The sequence below is a fragment of the Poecilia reticulata genome, linkage group LG8 (genome assembly GCF_000633615.1).
Source record: "Poecilia reticulata strain Guanapo linkage group LG8, Guppy_female_1.0+MT, whole genome shotgun sequence".
NCBI lineage: Eukaryota > Metazoa > Chordata > Actinopteri > Cyprinodontiformes > Poeciliidae > Poecilia > Poecilia reticulata.
The window spans coordinates 20,063,095-20,079,692 of record NC_024338.1 but is presented as its reverse complement, the minus strand read 5'-3'; the positions used below and the strand labels follow the sequence as shown (position 1 = coordinate 20,079,692).

At 41.5% G+C, this 16,598-nt stretch overlaps 1 protein-coding gene across 14 annotated transcripts in view; it reads right to left on the bottom strand.

The window, feature by feature from the left end:
• The window catches only part of rbfox3a (RNA binding fox-1 homolog 3a), a 553,126-nt gene that overhangs the window by 105,171 nt on the left and 431,357 nt on the right, over window positions 1–16,598 (bottom strand). The window lies entirely within an intron of this gene.

Sequence of the window (16,598 nt, the reverse complement as noted above, 5' to 3'; positions counted from 1 at the left end):
CTGACAGGCTTCCTCATTATCTGGCGTCTCCGGAGTGCCAGGCGGCCCCGCTGCAGGAGGGGGCGCCTGCCCTCGGGGTACCCAGACAGCCAAGGGTTGCGCTCTCGCTAAAGGTCCGCTGATTATATCTCAGGCCCAGAGCTTCAGGGATCCCCGCTAATTAAAGGTTGTGTCATATCTGTTAGAGATAACAAACCTATGTTGCTCATCTTTTCCTTTTTTTAAAGCCCTGCCCTCCGACGTCTGCGTTCAAGGCTGTCCGGCTCCGCGCGCCCAGACGAGGGGGGCTCCTGTTTAACCTGCCCTCACCCATCTCAGCATGCCGGCGGTGTGGTGGAGGCATCGGGGATCCTTTGTCTGGAGGCATAATTAAAGCCCTCGTTCATTATTTCTTCACTTTGAGCGCAGATCTGAGTAATTAGGAAGCAGTCCACAGGGGGGGCTGCAGCTTTCATCCACACAAACACAACGGAGAACCAGCACACAGTCACACATGTGATGCACGAGAACGTGAGCGCTCTTCCTCAGTCTTTGCACCAAACGAGCCGCATTCATCTCCCACCTATCTTCAGATGCCAATAACCGACAGAGTGAAGTATCTTTTTTCTCCCCCTGAAGCCGTCAACTTCTAATGCATGGATTGAAATTTGGAACAGGAAGAGCTTCAGCTGGATGTGAGGCTGTTTGGAGCTCAGCCTCTCTAATGCATCCCGCAACAGAGTTTGCCTTTTATATGGTGTCATTCATCCTCATATGTCTTCGCCCGCTGCGTCTCGCAATCACAGTTTCTTTATGGCGAACTAATGCAGCCGCTGCTAAGATCAGCAGGTTGGCTGCGGCCATCGCTCACCGACTTCTGGCCTGATATTAGGACGTTTCCAAAGCCTCGACTGGAGACGGCAGAGAAGGAGCCGAAGGGTACTGACTGTACCTCCCACGCAGTCATATATCAACCCTCTATGCTACCCCTAAAACACTCACACACACACAACCGCTGCTGCTGTGGCTGCTCAGACAAGACAAAAAGGAGGAGGGGTGATGGAGCTTTATAGCGCCGGACAGTCAGTGTCAATACATTGAGCGTTTTACCAGCCTCTCATCCAAAGGTCCAGCATGCTTGTGGCTACAAAGCGTCCGAGCCAAGGTGCGTGTGATCGCCCGAGGTGGTGGGCGGAAGACAGGGAAGAGTGCTGTTGGAGCATGGTGGGGGAACAACAAACAGGGGGCGACGGCTCACGCCCCGTTAGCCCCGCAGGCCAACCGAGGCTGTGATGGAGAGAGAGCTGACAGGGCGGAGAGACGGCCAGGCATGGAAATCACATCAGATCAATGATGAAAAATTCAGAGTCGCTCGTGGGGGCGGCGTCACGTGGTGCGTGTGACTCCTGCATGTACATGGAGAGGCTAATGGGTTAGCCTGGCTACTCGCGTTTACTCGCAGGGAAACCGAGAGACAAAAAGCAGCACTTAAAGGAGGATCCTCACACATTCATAACGCTGTTGGGTTTTAAAATGATCGTCTCTGGGGAGTTTCCAGGCTCAGAAATGCATCTTTAAACATACAAATTGCACTTACTGACAGATAAATGCAGATGGATACATTCATTTTCATCAGCTTTGACCAATTTTAAGTCAAACAATAATAATACGTTCATCTGAGGCTTGATTTCTAATCCAGTCTCTTAGTGATTTTTTGCAATCAAAATTGATTTTATGTTGCTACTTTAGAAATATTTGCAGAATTTTGCTATTTTTTCCTCATTCAACACCTTCAAAAATCTGTGGAAGAAAAAAATTCAGTTGATCTGAACAGCACACCTAGTTGTGTGCGATCAAACGTCTCTGGACATTGACGGGAATTATGGCTAAAGTTTTGAAATCAGGGAACATTTCTTCAACTGAAGCAATCAGAAGTTGGAAAACTCTCTAACACAAAATAAACCGTGTGGTATTTTTGTTAGTAGATGGCCTCGCACCGTGTCATTCCAAACGTAAAAAATTACAAGGTGGTTATTTCTATAAACTTCTAAATATGTTGTTTTTTCTCATCTATTCTTTGTTTGCCGAGATTCCAAGGAATCTGCAGTTTTCCTGTAACGTTGGGTTGTTTTTCTGCTATTAGCTGCTGCACACCAGTAACCCTGAGCTGAACGACGGTATACATAAGCATGATGGACAGCGCTAAGGCCCACCTCCTACCTCTGGTTGGTTGGTGATTGGTCGGTAGGACCACTGGGAGCCCTGGGAGGAGCCAGAGGATTAGATCAACTGACTCGCATGTTACTGTGAGGTCATAGTGACAATTTTAACAAAATATTTTTAAAGAAATAAAAGTCAGCGTTAAAGTCAGCCTAAGTATGTGCATCCAGAACCGAAACCAACCAAATAAACTACATTTTTTCACTTTCAGACACACAGCGTCCAGGCAGCACTGTAATCATGCCATTGCTAAGTTTAGTACCAATCAATAAGTCAGACCACTGTTCTCCAATCCAATCCTCAGGGTCCTGAGAGCTGCTGCTTCCTTCTTCTGCCACCTAGTTAATTGCATTCACCTGTTGTCTCGGCCCTAAATCAGTCCCCGATTCGGTGGATAGATTGAATACTCCCGGGATGCTGTGCAAACCAGCAGTCCTTTGGATCCCGGGGACCGAGACGGCAGACAGGATGTGCTGCCTGACAAGCACATTTAACATATCAGGTGTTCTTTATGGACAAAATGTCCCACAATTCAGATCTGTCCAAAGCAATCATTCTCAGAATATACCATCCTCATGCATTTCACTTTTCATTGACGTTCTGTAAAAAAAAAGTACCCTCAACCATAATGGCTTCAGCCCAACGCCAAGTCAATTACATAGATTGGTGCAGTGACATAAAGTGTATTCCATTTGGGAGCAGATTGGTCATGCCCAGTAATGTTCCCTTCCAGCAGGCATACCTTTGACCATTACTCTAAACAGGCATTTAGGGAACCAGAGACCTATTTCCCACAACTGTGAATGCCGGTGTGTCTCCCAGAGGGGTCAGGGGTTCACGCTGCAGCTACCATGCTCTCATATTTAGCAGCGGCAGGTGAGAAATGGTACATCAATACTGTCAGACTCACTGGGCCACAGAGGCCTCCTGCACACACATATCATATTAGAAGGGAGCGTAACAAACCACAGCCGGGCCGGGAGGTGTCGAGGAACGTGTGAACACGCGAGTGTGTCTGCGGATCTACAAGCAGCAGTGTGTAACATGCCTCCACTGAGCGTGGTGAATGCGTTTCTGCTGGAGTTTTAAGACATATCGGGGTTTTACGTATCAATATTTCACCCTGAAACCTGTAAAGGGGCAGCATTATGTGTTTTCCAGGCACACAGTGCCAATTTATAGCATAACCAAGCAACTATGTTAACTTCAATTGTTATAAAAATGCTGTACATATTAAAAGAAATTTGACTTTGTCATTTAACGCCTTGAAATTGGGCCTGAGTCTCTTTAAAAACGTCTGCTCTTTCTGAAACTCGCTCCTCTTTTACCAGCGTTGCTCTGAGCAGCTGAGCTATAATGAGCTCAGCTGATCCACCAGCTGCTTGCTAATTGCTCCTGGCTAGTCTGAAGGAGCTGAGTGGGGGAGGAGCTGTGCCTCAGAGGCAGGGCTAGGTCCACCCAGGTGTTTTTCACAGCTGAATGGTTGCCATGGAGATTAAAGTATTTCTCAAACATGCATGAAATAATCAAATCAACACCATTGGTATGTTCAGATGAGGGAATAACATTAAACCTCAAAAAAGTGTATTTAAATTTAAAAAAAATATATACCAAAGAGCATATATGCGGTTAAATTATGATAATTAATTAAACTTCATAGCTCTATTTTTAAATGTGAAATATTCTGGCAGTAATTTTTACATTTTACACAATAATTACCATTTAGTTTGTTGAAAAAGGATCAGACTGAAGAAGAAAAAAGTTGACAAAGTTTAAACCAAGGTGTATATATATATAAATATATTTTAAAATCCACATTTCAACTTTTTCCTGAGCAAAAATAAATGCATTTTATTTTATAACCTGGATCCAACTCTGTGACCTTTTACATCCACATACATCCCCGACTGTAGTTCTGCCAACTTGTGCATTAATATTCATTTCTGTAAGCTCCCAGATTTCAGTTTGTGCCCTGGAACTGAAAAATTCCCTGCATTTGCGCTGAAGTTTGTAAGCTCACCTTTACAAGCTTTAAGGGAAGAAAAACATACAATCGCTGTCAGCCTGGCAGAGTTTACACAAGTTCATGCACAGGACCGAACCGATCAAACAAGGTTGCAGCAGGAGAAGGAGCTTCTGAGGCGAGTAGATCGATAAGAAACAATAATGTTGCAGTGAAATGACATTCACAGCTCTATCTGTGTGTGAATATTTACATACTGTCTGGATTTATCCACATAAATTCTATGTTTTTGTTTAATTTGACACAAATGAGATTCCAGACCACAGGTTAAAGACGACAATTTGTTTGTCAGGAAATGAAAAATATCATTAAAATATTGAAAATGCAACCTGGGAAGTTAAAATACTTCAGTGCTTCACTGCCTCTTGATTCGCTACTGGTTGGCGTCTGCAAAGCAGCTATTGTTCACTGTTATGTAAAGATGGAGAATTTGCGGTTATAAACGGTTATAAGCGGTTATAAACGTTTTTAGAGGAGCTCCTATGAATGCTGTCTGTCTGCTGTAGTTCTGGTCAAAACTCACATCTTGCTTTTCCAGAAAGCCTCCAGGACGCCAGAAAAATATGTACATTTGTTACAATAAAACTCAACCGACCCAATTTTAAAATTTGTCTCGTCCTGATATTTTAAAAAATCCAGACTTTGTTCAATTCAATGCTTTGTACTTTGTACTGACATCATGCTTCATTATTTACTTTACATTATATGTTTCATATGTTTGACCAAAGCAGTTATTTTGGTCAGTTTCTTACTCCTAATTGCACTGGCTGAACAAATTAAAAGTTGATTTTTCATGTTTGGTGAAGCTATTGGTATTTTTCAATGTGTTGTATTGGTGCAAATAAGTTTGTAATTCATTACATTTATCTCTGTGTATAAAAACCATAAATGTTTTAAATTATTTCAGGACTGTCTTTCTGAGTCAGATCGATATCTGCCGATACTGAAGCTCAGATATCTGCATCGGTACCGGAAGTGAAAAAGTGAATCGGTGCATTCCTAATCACATGCTGACTGTTTTCTACATGGATACAGATTTAGATTGTGGTCTTTGTAACTGATTGCATGAATGAAATTACAGTAAAACGCTCCGTCTGAACGCTGACCAACTATCTGAATCTAAATCTGTTACATAGAGATTCAACACAGATCTTACTGTCGAGGTCGTTGCTCTGAGTTTCCTCCAGTCGATCTCTCTGTGGTTAAATAAACGCTGTCCTCTGAATCACCTCTCAAACGGCGCTTCTACCAAAACGCCTTCTCTTACAGGGACTGCTGAGTGTGTTATGTAGCACTTTTTAACCATGTGTGTTTTTGTCGAGTTTGGTAAGCTCCTCTTGTGTTTTGGGAACTTAAATAGAAGCTCTAAATATAACGTCTGAGTGGGTGTTTGCCTCTGCCTCACTCCAAGTGTGTTTCTCTCAGTGTTTGTATCTCTGCTGGTGCGTCTCCGGCTCTAAATGGGTTTTTTGTGGCGATATAAAACTCTCAGTTGTAGATTGAAGCGCCTGCAGCGTCTGCTGGCGTTACCTAACATCCAGCCCTGCCCTCTGACCACATCACTCGCTACATGCATAACGCTGACCCTGCATCCCGGCCGGTTTCCCCGCCATCATCCCTACAGGGAGATTTTCCTCGGACATCATCTCTCTGGAACGACGGAGGCTGGAAGAGAAAGGGTTTCAGAAAATCTGCCCAAAGGACGTGGAAGAAATGTGAGCGTAATATCTCTGAGTGGGAGTCATGAATGTAATATTATCTGGAACCATAATGTTGCGATTCCTGCTCAATATTTTAAAAGATGTCTGGTTTTTATGCTGCCCCGTCGAAGCTATAATATCAATAGTTCAGCAGAAGATGTTAAAGTGTCAAACTCTGCAAGGTGCAGATCCAGGAGAGAGAAAATTACAAACATACATATACAGACGTGAAGGTGTCATATAGGTAAATGTTACGGCGCCGCTCCCTCGGCGAGAAGGATTGTTTTTCCTGGTCAAGCATGTCCGCCGCGATCAGTCATGCTCATGCTTCCGTATTACTTCCTGTGACGCTCTCTCGCTCTTTCCCTAATGCGTCTTTTTCTCCACTCTCCAAATGCTATCTGTCAGTAGGTGTTGCAGGACTGATAGAGGCTTGTCTTTTGCCTTTCTCATTACAGCGGGGGAGACTAAACCCTGGCGAGCGCGGTAACCTTTCACAGAGACAGAAGGAGGGAGGCATCCACACAGAGCCGGCACCTCCGTCTACTTGACATAACCCTATTACCGCTTCCTTAATTTGTCCCGCCGTGACAACTCGCAGCCAAAGAAACGGTTAAAAGAATGAGTGAACAAAAGCTGCGCTGCATTATGGGGAGAGAGAGAGAGGGGGAGACAATGGGGAGGCTGAGCTGATGCATCAGCCATATTGGATCATTTCTAAACCGCCACGCTTTATCCGGAGGTGGGCCTCCGTATACTCCACTTAACTGATAGCCCTCTGTTTCATCCAGGCTCATTCAGGCCTTTGCATGACCCAGAAAATGCAAAAACATGCAGATTTTTCCCCTTTTCCTGCTTCAGAAACGTCTTTTTTAATATAATAACGCCTCCTTTCTAATTTAATATTTACAAACAGCACAGATCTAAAGAAACCTTCATCACTGCTGCTTTTGTTTCCTGAAGCCGCTTGTACCAAACGTGATCAAAGCAACACGCGGCACAGAAATGACAAAGCCTCAGAAACAAGTAAACGACTGGCAAAAATGAGTAACGGCTTCAAAATGGCTGATAATCAGAGCAGCTCAGAGAAGGCGCCAGACACTCAGACAAATGTGACACTAAATCCTGCATTTGGCGCATCCAGAGTAAACAAAAGTGTTGATAAAAAGGGAGCCACTGCAATCTTCCTCTGTATGTAAAATCCCACATAACTAATCTGGATCTGAAACTCATGAAACAAAACGTCGATTTAACCCAAATCCAAGTGAACTCCAGCCGCCTACCAGCCAGCTTCGCTCCGTTCAAACGCTCTGCTGCAGCCTGGTGGAAATATTCAACTTTCTACACCTTCGCTCGCCTTTACAATAAACGCTCCAGTTAACTCCACTAACCAGAACAGATTGTCCCTTTTTTTATTAAGATACAAAACATAACAATGCAATCCTTTCTCCTCATCTATTTTTAAATGCCACTGCAATAAAACTTGTAAAATGTTAAGAGGGAAGGTGGGAGGGATTGAATTGAAAAGCCAGTTTATTCATTAGCAAGCTGTAGTTAAGTGCAGCTGCAAATTAGCTCCTCCTGGAGGAGCTCCAACTAGATATGAATGCATCAGCAGAAAAGTTAATCCAAATGTAATCACAGGATTCTAGTTTACACTCAGAGCTTTGGAGGAAGAGACTCTGATTGTTGTTTCATTTCCTCCTATTAACAAGCTGCTCATTTTACACCATGTTTTTAACTTTCATCTGTTCTTGGCTCCACAAATCTAAATATTTTCACCCAGACTTTATTCCTCATTCTGTGAAAAAAAAAAAAGCATCAGTGTTTTGGGGATTCCATTCAGAAAAGCTGGGCCAGCAGGTGGCGATGGCGCTAATGTTGCCATTAAAATTCAAAAGATGATGCAGAGCACGGCTAAAGAAGCGCTAGGCTAACGTGTCTTCATCAGCTGTTTCAGCCCACAGTTGAAGTTTGATGCAACAAATTGAGAGCTAAAAAGTCCATTCAACAAAAATGAGCTCTGAATGTGCAAAAGCAAAACAAAATCATTGTTTTGTCAAATATTCACTTTACCATTGAAGGTGAAACATCAAACTTTCTAAACAGCTTTTTCTACAGCTTGACGCAAGTGACGAGATATTTGCAGATTTTTCCACAAAGATAATCTCAAATATTCAAAAGAAAATGGGAACCTGAGATGGAACCGCTGCTCGACACGCCAAGCAGCGAATCAAGGGCTGCCATTCATTTTCCTTGGTGCTGATTGGCTGAAACCCCGCCCCCTTAAAATTTACACAGAAACAAACATAGAAGTATTTGTAAGTTTATCAGTGTTTAGTTACACGTTGCAGTATATTTGGTGCTTGAACTATTATAAGATTTTTTTCCATCTAGTTTCTAAAGCCATTAACCTCGTACACTTAAAATACGACAAAATTAACTTAAAAGTAACATTTAAACAAGATGCAGGAGCTGGTTGTCAGTCAATTATTCCTTAATTTGCATAAAAAAGTCCTCAGTAGATCCACCAGCAGATTTCACTTAGAAACAGGAAAAATGTCTTGTTACAAGTGAAATAATCAGCCAGTGGAACTAGGTTTTAAGTTATTTTTGTATTATTTTTAGAGCGCTAAGATATTTGCACTAAAAACCAGACAGAAATACTTGGTGATATTTTGTGTTTTTGCAGTGTAATAATGGAAATGGTGGCCTCTGTGATGATAAACCTGAGCCCTGAGATGACATCAGTGGAGAATCATCAAGGTTTTCCTCACTTTTCCCCACATCACAATGTTCTCTTAACTCTCCTGGTTCGGCTTTAAGGATCCATCCAGCTGCTGCACATCTGTAATCATGAATGCATCGCATTCAAAAGCTGCATCCATGGACTCTGTGATGTTGCAGATATGATTCTGCAGCTCTTTTTTGGATCAGTTTGGTTTTTTTCTGCTCTGATCGTCGTCGTGTCGGTTCACCAGTCGCTGTTCCTGAATGCTAAAGCGCTAAAATAACCCCAGCTAACCTACAAAATGACTTTTTATATGTACAATAAACATGATTCACAGAAACCACACGCCTCGTTAGAAGGACCGAGCGTGTTTTTCCTGAAACAGTTGGGCTTTAACAAGCAGCACTGTTCAAACACAGAGGAGAGGCGCTTTTATTGGGGACTATTTTTAATCCACATTTGGTGCTGTTTCAGTATTTGGGTCAGCGGGCCGGATGTAAAAGCGACTGACTCATCAGTGGAGATATATAGCACAAAGGAGGACTCAGTGTTTTTGTCGGATCAGTCCACTGAGGTGTTTTGATGTTTCAGTCTTAAACGCTCCAACAGTCGGCTGGATGGCGGCAGCTGCAGATCCAGAGTGTCAAACTCAAGGCTCGGGGGCCAAACCCGGCCCGCTGTAGCTTTAAAAGTGGCCCTCTCAACTCCAGACACCAAATTACTTCAATCACTCCCTTCAGTTTTTTGCAGAAATTCACAGAAAATCAACAGTGAGATTGTAATTTAATAAGATTTTAGTAAGATTTTGTTTTTTTGCAGAGTAACAAAAAGTAAAAAATGATGCAAAATTCCTTGCAAATATTTCTAAATTATCACCATAAAATCAGAGATTTTAATTGCAGAAAAATCACAAAAACAATCACAAAATCCTGGAGTGACTGATTCTACTGAGTTTTATTAAGTATTTATCACTATACAGCTATGAATTAGTATTTTGACAGTTTGTTAATGCATCTTATCAAAACATTCGGGAGCAACCGGCACTTGAGAACATCTCGGTTTTGGTTCGACCCGAAATGACAAAGAGCCTGGCTGCTCTGCTGCAGCTCTACGGCTTTGAGGCGATAAGAATCGCCTTCTGGTAGATCTGCCGTCTACCTGTTTGGCGATCAGCGTGGCGCGGGATGGAGCCCGGCGGTTCAGAGGACGGCGATGTTTGGGACCAGAGACCCCCCGGGGGCCGCGGCTGATGGCTTTGCCCCCCCCACCCCTCTGATCTGCGCTGCGGCGGCGGCTGCCAGGGCTGAGGGTTCAACGCCTGAGCGCGTGAGCCGTCTATGTGGAGAGATTAAAGGGCCCGTATCGATCGGCGAGCGCTCATGCATTTTGCATGAGGGAGACATTGTCAAAGAGGCATCTCAGATTAAAAAAAAGAAAACTAGTTGAGGGAGAGTTCTGGTGAATCTGCTGAACTCTGTGAAAAATCTTAATGTTGAAGGCGTTATGCATGTAAACCTGCTTTTATATATTGGATTGTCCATGAACTCCCATCGACCTGAGATATTGCTCGTTTTTCATTTCTTCCCCTCCTGAACACGCCAGCACACCGCTGCTTCCTCCTCCTCCTCCTCCTCTTTCTTCTTCTTCTTCTTCTCTTCCTCCACGGTGAGGACGGGAGTCAGAGAAAACCCGGAGCCCCCCCTTGAAATAAGAACAGAAAAACTGGCAGCCAGAGAGTGTCTAATGGCGGCAGTGAGTCCGTTGGAGAATTCTCAAGTAGAGTGTGAATTATTTAGGATGTGTGGCGAGTGTGCAGAGCATGAAGCCACCCCGCCTAGCAACCGCCAAGCAGAGTGGCCAAGAAGATTCAGTGTGCAACAAACATTTGCCCGCCTGAGATCTTTATTTCTTCTCCTCCGCATCAGTTTGGTGGAGAGAAAAGCCGAGGTTGGGCTTCCAGCGGTGGATTTACAGAGCGGAGCAACATTTCAAGGATTTTCTCTGTTTTTTTTTTGTTTTTTTATTGTGGAAAATGAAAAGTGATTTTCTGCATTTCTACCAAAAACAAAGCGAAGCACAGAGAAGTCGTTTTGACCTATTTACAGCCTCCAACGTGATGCAGCTGATTATTCATCATCAACAATTCATTCAGGTCATCATGCATGTTTAAAACCACACCACCGTACTGTACCTCACACACACACACACACACACACACACACACAACGAGAGTGTGTGAGGCCTGCAGAGCCTCCTTATCCTGTGAGCATGTGTCAATCTCACCTAAACGACCCCGATAACAAGACAAAGGCAATCAATCTCCGATATTGGCCGGGTGGGAGAGTCGGGGGATAACACCGACGCTATCAGCGAGCGCCAACAAAGACGGAGATTTTCTGCGTGAGGATGATTAGGAAACACGGCGGCGGTGACACGCTGATCTGCAGCGGTTAAACTGAGGCAGCTGTCATCGCTGGCAAATGATGACGCCAAGCCCTGATAGAGGAGATGGGATCTGAGAGTGTGTGTGTGTGTGTGTGTGTGTGTGTGTGTGTGTGTGAGAATCTACTATTGATGCAAAACACATCAACGCTTTGAACACCCAGAAACACTTGCAGCTTTCGGTTTTAAACGTATGTTTTCTTCTGAGAACATCTCAGAGTTAAATCGTCAAACATATTACAGGTTTCAGCAATTCAGCTCAGAAACAGAAACTCAAATAAAGATCTATTTCATTAGAAATGTTACGTTAAACCAATAAAAAAAAGGATGTTTTGCTCTGAACTGTCATGGAGAAGAATGCTGACTTGACAGACGTCACTGAGACTGGAGGGGAAAATGGACAAAGGTCACAGCTAAAGAAGCTGAGGGCTGTATCTAACCTATCCGCAAGGAAAGTTGAGTGGAAGGAAAAAGTACAGTAGAAATAAGAGCCAGAAAAGAAGGAAAAGGACTGGACTGTCTGGTCTAAAGTTTTGTTTTCAGTCAAACGTGGCTTCATATGGAGAAGAAGTAGATGTTTAGTCTGAAAACACCACCTGTTTTCATACTAAGTATTTATTATGCATAAAAAAAAGATGATAAACTGCATAAATGATTAATAATACATAATATGCACTGGAAAAACACAAAATCTTAAGTATTTTAGCTCTTTTTTTAATGCTCATAACTTAATACACTTGAAATGAGATAAAATGAGATATAAGATTGTTTTCAATAATTCAGTCATAAGTCAATAATTCCTTAACATTGATTTGAAAAGTATTAATTCCTTTGTGAGATTATTTTATTTACGGGAGAATATTTTGTTATAAATTAATGTGCCAAATAAACATTAATGAATTTTGTATTGAAAACAAACTTTTAAGTTAGTTTTGTCTGTTTTGAAGTGTACAAATAGAAACTGGACCAAAAATACTTGCTGACATTTAGGTTTTTTGCAGTGCAATTTTAAAAACACTTTAATTTCACATTTTTTCACAGACGCTGCATTGATGCATCAAACACAGAGAGCAGATTCTGCACAGAACTGCTGGTCAGCTGGTCCATATTTATATATTCTGAGATATTTAAAGTTACAATCATGTAAAATATGTTGAATCTTTTATATGAATGGCTTAAATTAACATTTTTAGACTTATTCCAACTTATTGAGACTTTATAACAAATTATGTTTCAGTAAAACCTTTAAATACCAAGATTTTTAGCAAAGAAATAAATCAAGATAAACTATGAAATCTAGAGCTACGATAGTCAGATTTCCAGATCAACAAGTTCCCGCTCTTCATGCCGACATGGAAAAAAGCTCGCAGATGTTTGCGGATCCAGGTTACCCTAGAATTATTCTTTAAATGTGAGAAAGCAGCAGAACAAAGTGCAGCACCTGCAGCTGCTCTGGATTCGGAGCTTTTTATGTCGGTTCAAGCTGAAAGGAGAAACTTCAAGCCAGATTTCACTTCTGTAAAAGTCTTCAAAGTCTAAATAAGCTGCAGAAAAAACGTTGAGCACGGCGAATCTGAAGACCTCACAAGATCCAGTTTTACACGTTGGCTCAGCAGACGAGGCCGAGCGAAGATCACGTTGTGCTTTATTTTGAAGGAACCTGATTTATGTCTCAATTTCCTCCATTCAACACCTGAAACACAGCTGCACTGCAAAAACACAAAACCTTACGCTGAATTTTTATTAAATTTAATGTCCTAAATACATTTTTTAAGCTCAATCTTAGATATAAATCCCATCAGGTAGGACATTTTTTTTTAGCATTTTTGTTAATAAAATTTCAGGATACAATGAAAAAACTAAGTATTTTATTAAGTATTTTAGTTTTATCTCTTATTAAACTTGAAATAAGACAAAACTAATTGAAAAGTAACTTTTTAGGAATATGTAGGAGCTTAAGTGAATAATTTTTAATACTGATTAAGGCAGATTATTTCACTTATAACAAAAATTTCTTTCCGTGCCACAAGTTAAATAATCTCCCTGTGAAACTAGTAATTAAAAAAAAAAATTATAATTAAGGAATCATTTTTTAAAAAATCTGATCGTACCGATAAGTTACTTGTAAGTTAATTTTGTCTCATTTCAAAAGTATTTGCACTACAAACTAGCAAAAACACTTGGTAACATTTAGTGTTTTTGCAGTTTGATTATTGTCATGAAGGGGTTAATCCTGCAGCTGATTGGTTTAAGATTATTCCCTCTAATGTCCGCCGCCGTCGATCCACCACAGTTTTATCCTCCATTAGAGAACGGAAACATTTGCTCCACGAAAGCCTCGGATTTAGTTTTAGCTTCTTTCTAAGACATCACCTGAGAAAAAACGGCGAGTTAATGTTTCTTTATGGGACCATCAGACAAAAGGCTTCAGTGCAGCAACAAAGAGAAGACATTAAAAAGATGTTGAGTCTGCATTTAGGAGACAATAGGAGCAGAAGCAAAACAAGCAGATTGTTAAAACATTAAAGCAGGTTATCTATTTAATGTGGTAATTTATAACAGCAATGCTCTGCATTTCCACTCATTGAGAACAAATTGGGGTTCAGTGTCTTGATCAATAAAGCTTCCACACAATTTGTCAAGTCAGAGCGAGATTCAAACCTGGAACCTTCGGACTAATGAACTACCTGCTCCGTGCACCTGCAGTGTGACCACATTAAAGCTAATTCCAAGAAGAAAAAGTGCCTGGAAAGAGGGGAAAGTGTAGAATTAAACAATTAAAAGTGGTAATGCAGGCGCTGGAATTAAATGGGCCTGTTGCCCTGGTGCATGCTGGGTGATTTCCCCACACGCCTGCTGTGGCTTTGCAGCGACACCAGCTTATAAAATGAGGACAAAGGGGACAATTTGAGAGCCTCACCACTCTGCTGTAATAAAGCCAGCGAGGAAATCAGCAGATCTGCGGCGATCAGAAGGAGCTCTGCAGGCTGCAGCTCTGCTTGAATTATGATACTGTCAATCAAAAAGTGCTATTGATTAATTCCCCATGCTTCATTTAATCAACTAATCATTTCAGCGGTAATCCAAAATATAATGAAATAATATCAGGAGAGCCCTGACGGCTGTGAGCGCAGGGCGGCGTGCACGCCCACGGCCCCGCTGTCTGCGCAGCGCGGAAGTTTTCCAACATCAAAAATCAAAGCATTTAAGTAGATTGTACACAAGCATGTCTTGGAAGCTTGATCTTACTAATCTACAAATGGCTTCTTGTTATTAAACTGCTAATTCAGTGGATTAAAGGATCCATGAGAACACAATCCCCTTTACTTCGTTTCCAGGGTGCGCTGAAGGTGGCTTAAATATTAATTAAGCACACACACATGTCGGCCCATATGCACACACATCCAGCGATGCTGGAGCTCAGGAAGCAGGTCGTACATCTGCAGCTTAAAGTCACAAACACTCAGAGTGATTTTCACTCGCCAGGCTGATTAGTTTGTTCCTTCTCCTCCCACGACCTCCAGAAAAAGGTAAAGTTGAAGTTTTCATGACAAAAGTTTGAGATTAACATGAAATCTGCATTTTGTAGGAGAGAGAAAATAAAAAACAGATTAAATCAAAGCTCAGCTGTGCAGAAACTCAACTAATGTCATTTATTCTAGTTACCCAGCAGGTCAGAGGTCATCGGTTCTGACTCGGTTTCATGGCCAAATCACTGCTACACTGTAAAAACACAAAATCTTAAAAGTGTTTTTGTCCAGTTTTTAGTTTCCACTTAAAATAAGATGAAACTAAAGCAACACATATGAGATTGTTTTAAGCCAATAATTATTTAATATCGATGAAAAATCATTAGTTCCATTCATTCACTGATGACATAAAATGTCTCATTACAAGTGAATTTATCTGCCAGTGGAACTAGTGACATGAAATTTACTTGTTTTTCTTAATTTAAGTGTACCAAGATATTTGCACTAGAAACTAAATAAAATACAGTCAGACATTAGATCTGTAGCTGCCAAACCAGTGCTCCCAGTTGTAACTAGAACAACCAGAGCCAGGAGGAGGGGCTTAGCGCTGTCAATCATGCTCATGCATTAACAACTCTCCTGTTGTAAATGCTCAGGCTAGTTAGCATAGCCATCAATGAAGGCGAAAAAACGGTTTTTATGTAACCGTAAGTTGTTTCTCCACCACTACCACTTTTAGCAGTGCATTCACAAGGGTGATTGACAGCGCCAAGACCTGCTCTCTGGCTCTGATTGGTTGTTCTGGTTCTTTTCTTCAGACAGCAACAGCAGCACAGGGAGAAAGTGGAGGAGATTGATCTTTACAGATCATGTGTCCAGTTTCTAGTGCAGATGTCTCAGAAATATGACAAAACAAGTAACTTTTCAGTAAATAATTAAATTAAAAGTACTAGATCCACTGGCAGATTATTTCACTTATAACAGGACATTTTCCCATGTTACCAGTGAAATGATATAGTAATTTTTCATCAATTTAAGGAATTATTGGGCTAAAACATCTTGCTGAAAAGTATGTTAATTATGTCTTATTTCCAGAATGCTGCGATAACTGCATTAAAAACTACACAAAAATCCCTGATAAGATTTTGTGTTTTTGCAGTGTAAATCTGTCATAATTGATAATATATAATACTTTCCTGTCTAGATGCTGTTGAGCAATTAAAACTGTGCCTCTATTTAGTTTTATCCCATTTGAGCAAATTAATCTCCGAAACAAACCATCCTGGTTTATTCTTCCTCTAAAATCCCCACCACGACCTTTAACCTTCTGACTGAATGTTGGACACCTAACTCTTCCCAGATTGATGGACGGTAACAGTTGCTGCCCCAGGGGTAAAACAGGGGTGTACTTTCTTTCCAGCCTGCATGTTCAGGGTACAGAAGACTTTAAACCGTCAAACCTCCAATTTTTGGAGAAATGCGTTATATTTCACGGCTTCATCAAAGATCTAGGCTGAATTTTCCGTCAGCTTCTTCCTAAATGAGCTTTAATTTCTTATTTTTTCCCTGATTAATATCTCATTTCCACATTTTTCAAGCGGCAGAGATCTCATTTTTGATTGAATCTGTTCTATGTGGCACATTATGCATTATATATAGTACATTAAGACTGACACTGATAATACATTTTGACATGCCTGCCTTGCTGAAGCGGCACAAACTGCTGATAACGTGGATTTACAAGGTGTATCAGGGCGCCGGCGTTAAATGAAAAGTTAAATTATGAACCAATCTATTTCTGATTTTAACAACATCCTCCAACGACACATTATTTTAAGTGTTCCTGTAAAAAAAGCCATTACGCATATAAAACACCTCAAATTATTGTAATATCCCGATGAAAGGGAAAAGTTCATCTCGCTCAGCCGCGGCCGGTCTTAAAACGCAGACAGTAAATTGACATCAAGTGTCGAGCGTGTAAAAGTCAAAGAGTCAAATCTGCGCCATAAGCCCAGCGAATATACTGGCTAGCA